This window comes from Blennius ocellaris (genome assembly GCF_963422515.1).
Source record: "Blennius ocellaris genome assembly, chromosome: 17".
NCBI lineage: Eukaryota > Metazoa > Chordata > Actinopteri > Blenniiformes > Blenniidae > Blennius > Blennius ocellaris.
Genome location: NC_137666.1, coordinates 18,943,310 through 18,952,065, shown reverse-complemented (window position 1 = coordinate 18,952,065; position 8,756 = coordinate 18,943,310).

The following is an 8,756-nucleotide window of genomic DNA, read 5'->3' as shown; positions in this document are numbered from 1 at the left end:
TGCAACATTTATTTTAATAATTGACTAAAACATCCAACTCATGGTCAGTTCAGAGGAAACTATCACTTTTATATGCAGTTTGATGCATTTAAATTAAAACAAACTCTTTAATTCAGTCACATTTTTCTCAATAGCTCTTCCATGCACAAACATGATTAAAAAACAGTTTTTTACTAAAGTGTATTTTCAAACAGACTCATCACAGCGTCTTAACTGTGAAGTTCTTCGTATAAACTTCGTAGTTCGTTGCATAAACTGAAGGTTTTTATTTTACACCGTCTCAAAAAGAAGAAAATCCATTCCCAATAACAGTCTGTGTCGCACCTGTGTTACTCTATTGAATGAACTTTAATACTATCATGATGGTGGAAAATCAGCTTTAAATGGAAAAGTTGCAAACTCCCTGCTTGTGTAATTCTGTCAGGAAAGCAGTGGCATGTAGGATCATTTTCCCGAAGATGAAAATAAAAAAAAAACCTGATCTTTCATATCTGCTGACTTTATGCATTGAAATCTATATTACACAACGTTTTATATGATGGCAGCTAAAGTGAGGCACGTTAAAAACCTGTTGTTCACTGCCGTTTAGAATTCTAACCCTTAAATTGGAGGTTTTCATAAAAGGAACGTAATAATCATCAACTTTGCTCATTATAGCAGGATGTTACTTGCTCTGGCACGTTAAGGCATCGCGATCAATAATCAATAATCAATAGCTCATTTTCACAGCATCTGTTAAGCGTGAACAGCTACAAGCTGCATTATCAATCACATCTTCATTCATTCAAGTGTCCCAGTAGCCATGGGGAGTGTCACAGTGAGGCTGTGGCCTCGTTTACACAACCTTTTAAATGATAAAGTGTTTTTTTTACAGGAAAGTTTCACATTTGCACGTCAACGTTTTGTAAACGATGTTCATTTCCACACAAATGACAGATGCGGAGAATCGCGTCGTTTTAATATGGGGTGCACCAGTGGGTGTTGCTGTTTTCTACCTGTTACCAATTGTTGTTGTTGTTGTTGTTGTTGTTCATGCTCAGTTTCAGAAAAGTTGTCAAAAAGCCCCACTTCGGTGGCAGTTTAAAAAGTTGTGTTTTCAGTGACTTCGAGCCTCGTCGTCGTTTGAACGGACGCCCAAAACACTACAGAAGTTGTGTAACATGCCTGGCGTGGCATCAGGACCCTGACTTTGTTATTTGAGGAGTGTTTCTAACTCGTATGTGACCGTAAACGTCTGAGTGATGATTACCAAACACAAATGGAGTCATGAAGCAGTTTTAAATGGTTTAACTTGCGTGTATTTGTTCTCTGGACTGATTGTCTTTTATCAGTAAACAAGGACTAAACAAGTCTCCTTTACTTCCTGTATTTCTGCTTGTATATCTATCGATATTGTTCATGTAACTTAATTCCTCTTAGATTTATCAGCTACGGCGGATTCAGTGTGGATTACTGTTACTTCCTGATCTTCCTCAGAAGTTAAAAACAAGGAAGGAGTCATTTTGCAAAATGTAAACGGGGCTGAAGTGCAGATATTTGTCTTCAAATGGAGAAAATATAAAGTAGCCAGATCGTACAAATAAAGCATAAATACTTTGTTACTTACCATCTTGGCTACTTTAAAAACTGCTGAACAGAGGAGGAGGAGGGGGAGGAAAACAAGGTTGTGGAGGAAGAAGAGGGGGAGGAGGAGAATGAAGAGGAAGAGAAGGAAAAGGACGGAGAGGAGGAGGAGGAGAAAGAAAAGAAGGGGGAGGAGGGGAAGGAGGAGAAAGGAGAAGAGGAAGAGAAGGAGAGGGATGAGGAAAAGGGGATGGAAGAATATGAGGATGAAGAGGAGAAGTAAGAGCAGGAAGAAGAAGAAAAGAAGTTGAGGAGGAGAAAGAGGATGAAGAGGGGGAAGAAAAAAGTTGAAGGAGGAAGAAGAGGAGGAAAGGGGGATGATGAAGCAGTGGAGGAGGAAGAAGAGGGGGATGAGGAAGCAGAGGAGGAAGAAGAAGAGGGGGATGAGAAAGAATAAGAGGGGGAGGAAGAAGAAGTGGGGGGGTGAGGAAGCAGAGGAGGAGGAAGAAGAGGAGGAGGGAAAGGAAACAAGGTTGTGGAGGTGAAAGATGAAGAAGAGGAAGGGAAGGAGGAGGGGGAGGATGGAGAGGAGGTAAGTGGAGGAACAGTAGGAAGGGAATGAAGAAGCGGAGAAGGAGGAAGAAGAGGAGGAGGAGAATGAAAAGAAAGGGAAGGAAGAGGAGGGAGAGGAGGAGGAAGAAGAAGAGGAGGAGGAAGAGAAGGAGGATGAAGAGGGGGAAGAAAAAAGTTGGAGAAGGAAGAAGAAGAGGATGAGGAAGAAGAAAAGGAGGAGGAGGAAGCAGAGTAGGGGGATGAGGAAGAAGAAAAGGAGGAAGAGGAGGGGAATGAGAAAGTAGAGGAGGAGGAAGCAGAGGAGGAGGAGGAGGAGGAGGAAGAGGATGCAGGCTCTCCATGGCTGTCAGGCCCAGTGGAAAGCACCGGAGGTGGATTGATTATTCTGCTCAGTTTGGCTGATTAATCAGCCTGTTCGCTGGAAACGGTGGAAACCAGCGTCATTTATGGCTGATTATCTTCCCAGAAAGGCAAAAAAAACCTGAACCTGCAATCTGCACTGCAACTTTTTCTACCCAAGGCTTCTGTCTTTTTATCACAATCATGGTCAATCTGGCTTCTCCAGCTTCTGGGAGTCTGACGTCTCTTATGCATGATTAACATGATTCACTTCATAAAGGTTCGACTTTAGCTTCAGTGAATTCATGCAGACGAGTGAAATCACTGGTTGTGTCGCATGTCATTCAGAAAAAAACAAATAAAAGTCAAAATTAGAAGCACCTTAAAAAGGTGTTGTTGGAGACATTGAACATGTTCCTGAATGAGGCCTCATCTGTATGTATTGAAATGTGACGATGTGGCTCATCTGGTGACCAAGTTTAAATAGATTAAGTATAATTAGTCATTCTAGATGTCACAGGGCACCAACATTATACAATACATCTTTTATTTTGATCATTTCAGAATCTATATTTCAAAATGCATGTTAACAGATATCTAAACCTTTTCTCCTGTTTTAAATCAGATGTTCCGTTGAGAATCTTCTCCTATATTAGAAATTCTGTCAGCCTGTTCACACTCTGTTCCAACAAACTCTGCTGTTCCTCCGTAGTGACGGATAAATTCATGTTAAACAGACGTTGACGAAAACAACGTGAAAGACCAACTTGTGTTCAACTTATTATTGTATATTATATTAATGTTGACAGTGGAAAAAGAAGTCAAATGCATCTTCTTTATAAAGACCTGCAAATAAGATATTCAACAAAACAAGATGAAAGAAAAACTGAACAGCAATCAGTTTTGAACATGGCGACATTTTGAAAACGATATCCGACACAGAAATGGCAGGAACTGGAAATGACGTGGTTTTCACATTTGACCACTAGTGGCCGCTGTTGTTTTGCTGTTGTTTTTGTAATGAAGCTATACACACACATGCGCGTGTGCAAATAACAACATGCTATAAACATAAAGTTACTCTGCCAGAATCCACACGAGAAAAAATGAAAACATTACTAATAAGTACTACTACTTTAGAATACTACATTTAGAATCACGGTCACAGAAACTCCAAAAGATTCCAGAGGCAAGATCCCATTTGATCCCGCGAGGTCTCGATTTGTTCTGTAAAAATGATCTACGATCCGTTTCAGAACATTTAACATCATTCTCGTAGCTTCAAGACGCTTTGTTTGAAAAAGGTCTGAGGGGTTTTCGGGCTAAATCGCCCAAATGCTGAGATTTTTGCTTCAACTGTCACGACACCATCTTTGATATACCAGAGATCCTTGCGGTTGTTTTTCCGAAGATTCCGAAGACAGTTAGCAAAATATTCACACAGTTTGATGGCTACAAATTCTTGTTTGTTTGTAAACATTGACTTTGGCGTGATCAATTTAGGCAACTGCGGGGTTGGAAATGAGTGGAAATGGTTGATTCCTTTTATGGGAAGTATATTTTGAAGAATTTTTTTTTTATGGTGAAGTAACTTTAAGAATGTGAATTCACGAACCTTCATACGGACGGACGATGAAGTCGTATTGTTATTACCGTGACTGTAAAACTACCAAGTCCCATGATATATGTACTGGGAGTCACGACACGACGGAGGAAAACATTCAGCTTCAACTCACACATGCACAGTTGCAGCGTTTTTGAAAAATTGTGTTCTCCTCCGTTTCCATGGAGACACAGTTGGACACAGTTTTCCAAAAATTCCACAATGGAGGATCATGTACAAAAAGTGGCGTTTCACTGACTCCAAGCATGGCTGTCATGTAAACGGAGCCCCAAAACATAACAAACGTTTTAGGTTTTTTTATGTGTAAACAGCCTCAGATGAATCACGTTGTCACGGCAATGCCAGACAATATTAAGTCAAATATCAAGTAAACAAAAGAAAGACTTTCTAAAGGGAGCTCAACCCTGGACTCAATGATCAATTTGTTTTCAGCCTGAATGTTAAACCTAATAATTCAAACTTCCACAACAGTGTCTTTTTTTTTAAATATATATTTATGTATTTAGTTTATTTGCAGCAGGAAGTGAAAAGCTGAACTAACTGGGCTCCGGTAACGCTGAACAAAAGACTTTATGCAAAGTGTCCATGACCTTTTACATTCAACCGAGCTTGATATTATAGTAATGCTGACACTTCCAAATTGGAAAGTGAACACCGATCACCCTGAGGACAGTCGCAATCACCCTCTCCATCTCCCACGGTTGGTCCTCAATGGAGCTCCGCCGCACCGCCGCGGCTTCGGGCCGGCTCCTCTTCCACCGCCGCTCAAGTGGGCGGATGAGGGCGTTCATTCATACAAAACAAATCATAGCGGGACTTCAAATTACACGTTTTGTGCTCGATCTTATCTGCCGTGTAGCCGAGGCAATAACACAATAACACAGCTTGAAGCCGCGGCGCGACCCGCCACACATCACGCCAGTGTCCGGCGTCGGCAGGCGGCCGGCTGCAGAGTGGCCTTCCCCAAGCCCGGTCACCCGTTTCCATTTATCTACTGGGATAACTATAAAAATCTGTCAGCAGGCAGGCTGGGTTTTCTCGCTCAGCCTCAGCCCCGGCTGGCAGATTGAGAGCCCCCTGTAATGCACAAGTCTGTTTTTATTATTCTTGCTGAGGGAACACTATTTCATCAAGTGCATGATTCCACAGAAGAGAGGAGATAGCCCCGGCCCGGCTATATTTCTTCCAATCAAACATTCCAAGGGGAAAAAATGAGTGGGTGCCATCAAATCCCAGAATAATGCTGCCAGATTTTATGTAAAAAGAAGGACTGATGGACAAATACAGGAAGGCAAGACAAGTTTAATGACGTGTGTTCAGGAGCTGAGATTGGAAAACTGACAGAGAAAAGCAGCCTCTTTGCTGGAATATAAATTGTTGTGCGCTGTAAAAAGGCTTTTATCTGGAGTGAATATGGGACGTAATACACGGGTCAGGGTTAAGTCATTTTCTCCGGCAAGTTAAGCGAATAATGAAGGCGAGCCGGCGCGGAGAGGAGCACTGCTACTGCCAGTTTGTCTTCATTTATTATGCCAAATCTCATGATTTTGGCGTTGGCGCGGTGAGTGCTCTGGCGCGCACCGGTGGACGACATATCGCTTAATTTACACAAGGTAATGAAAGCAGGGAATGGGAGGACAAAACAATTTACCTGCTGACACGGGAAGAAGTGATTTGCGAACACGGTGGTGGTGGTGGTGGTGGTAGTGGGAGTGGGGGGGGGGGGTTGCAGGCAGAGGGCCAGGGCCACGGGGTGGAAGAGGGGCAGAGCTGAGGGGGTGGGGGTGGAGGTGGGGGAGGGTGGGAAGGGGGTGGGGGTGCAAAAAACAAAAGGGTGAAAGTGACAGGCAGGCGACTCAGGCTTCAGCGAGCGCTCGTCAGGTGATGATGATGGCTTCAATGAGGCGACAGTAAACTCTCCTACTGGTGTCTCTCCACACACACACATAGACACACACACACACATACGCGCGCGCGTTCGAGCGTGCGCCACAAAAATAGACGCAATCAGGAGGCGAAATTGACCTCAGATCTGGAGGGCCTGTGCTGACAAGGCCCTTGTTTTACTCCTCCTTTCTCCACAATTGTAATCACTTATCAGAGAGCCTCTTGTGACGGGGGATTCAGCTTCGCTCCGCAGCCGCAACAGGTATTTTTAACCCACAGAGCAAATCTACGACTGACGAGGCCCGGCGCCAGTGACATTTCTGACCAGGTGGTCAAATGGAAAGACTCACCATCTCAAAAGGAAAGAAACTCAATGCTGGATATCTTGACCGTTGTTTGAAAACAAACGGTCTAATGTGTGCGTGTGTTTGGCTTGGCGTCGGGGAATATCTCCTCCCAGAATCTCGGATCAGGGCGTCGCTGAGCTCCTGGCAGTCCGAGGTAAAACCTGCGCCATCAGACAGATTCACACATAAAGTCCCAGAGGTGGATTTATGTGAGGCGAACAGGGAGTACACTCAGTTGCATTCGTACCTTCATCCTCCAGGAATCACATGCGTCATTTCTCCATATAACCTTTGTAGCATCCAGGTAAATCACTTATGTAGCGCATTTTCATCAAGTCTCCCAATTGTCGCCTGCGACATTCACGCGCACACGAATACAACAATGGTTGTATTGCATGCAAAGTCCAGTGGGAACTAGATCAGGAGAAATTTGGGGTCTGGTTATCAGAGACTTTTGATCAATAAAGATGTGGAATTGAACCTCCAATATCTCGATTGAGAGACTTCCCACTGATCACAGTATCAAGAAACATCTATTCATTTTATCTTAAACGGATCATAAAATCATGTTGTTGTTATTTTTCCACCAACAAACATGCAAAAAACACCTCTAACTCAAAACTGTCACATAAAAACATCATTTTTCACTTTGGTTTTGTAATTAAGCTTTCAAAAAAATACAAATGCACTCCACAGATTAGGATTAGCTCACAAACGATGCACAAACTCAGTATTGTCGACAGCCAATCGCTGCGCAGCATTGATGAACGCAGTCTGAAGGAGCACGATTGGTCATTCGGTTCATGGCGTTTCAAACACACACATCAGGGAAAGTAAGAAAAAAAAAAGAAAAAGATTGTGGCTGAGACTCTGACAATATGGCTGGAGCAGCACTGTAATTTTCCAATCACTAGCCCTTCAGGCCAGGCCACTCCTTAGGGCAGTAAGATCAGATGAGCTCGGGCATTTTCTTTTGTAAGAGGCCAAACTCTATTTGTCTGCTCGCAGGGACAAAAACAATCAGGGAGCCGGGAGAGACTGGCTCTTTGGTCTCTCTGGAGACGGGCCAGCGACGGAGCAGGAGGACGAATGGGAGGGGGAGGGAGGGGAGGGAGGGGAGAGGGGGGGGAGCTACAGTGGGGTGACACAGATAACTGAGCCCCCCCCCTCCCTGACCGGCCGCGGTGGGTGGCTGGTGGCGGTGATGATGAACGGGGGACGCGGCTCAGCACCGGGTCCCCGCTGTCAGGGCTCGCCACAGGACGAGACAGGGAGAGGAAGTGTCACTCTCGGCGGGCCCGCTGGGCCAACCTGGACTCTGCCGAGTCCTGCTGCTCCGGTCTTCACAACAAATCAAACACCATCACACCCCCCCGCCCAGAACAAGGCCACACACACACACACACACACACACACCGCTCTGTCTGGAAGAATGTGTTCGACATGCTGCATCCGACTGTCTCCGACCCGGCCTCGGATTTCTGAATATTTACGTTAAACCTCCTTGAAGGAGCGCCTGGTCTTTGGCTGCGGCGGTAACGGGAGTGGGAGGGTGGGGAGGAGGGCTGGGGTGGGTGGGGGGGGGGGGGGGGGGGTTGTCTGTCCTCCGCCCTCCACCCTCGCCTGGTCGCAGCTTATTTCCCCTCACAATGAGAGGTGACAGTGAACAGTGGAACTCGTCAGTGTGAATAACACGCAGTCACGCTTGGTGACATCCTCTGGTGGAGCACGACACACACGCTCGCTCACGGCGGCGCGCACACACACACACATACACACACACACACACACACACACTGCGGCTCAAGGGCCTAGCGGCAGGAGCGCTGTCAGCCTTGCAAGCACTGCCTTCCATTACGGCTTAACTGCGGACAAATTGAGCAATGTGACGGGCTAAATCTGACACGAGCGGCTGTCTGACCCCCGGGTTTGTTGTACGGCGCTTCCACGTGGCCGCGCGGGCGCCACCGGACACATCTCAATAAATGCAATCAGCATAATGAAGGTCGGTCGGGGCTTTTTTTTTTTTTTTTCAGGTTTACAAACTCAGCTGAGCTCAGATTACCGTGCCATCAGGTACGGTCACATGTGTCCCTCACTGATGTGCAGTTCTCCAGAGGCCCGCCGTGTCCTTCAGCAGAGCCTTATAAGAGCAGCCCCATAACACAACCAGTGGTCAGGCTTAATTTACCCACTTTCTCCGTCCACTGCCCCATCAGCATATCGTATCACATAACTGCTAATGGGCTAATGGAAGGAGGAGGGAGGGGAGCGAGGGGGACGCGAGGAAGACAGCGGTAGTTAGGGAAATGGAGCTCAGGTTCATCCAAACATTTAATAACTTATCCAATCTGGAGTGTTCACCTCTTAGGTGGGCTAATTACATCATTTAACCGGCCCGGACGAGGGGGCCAGCGCCGACG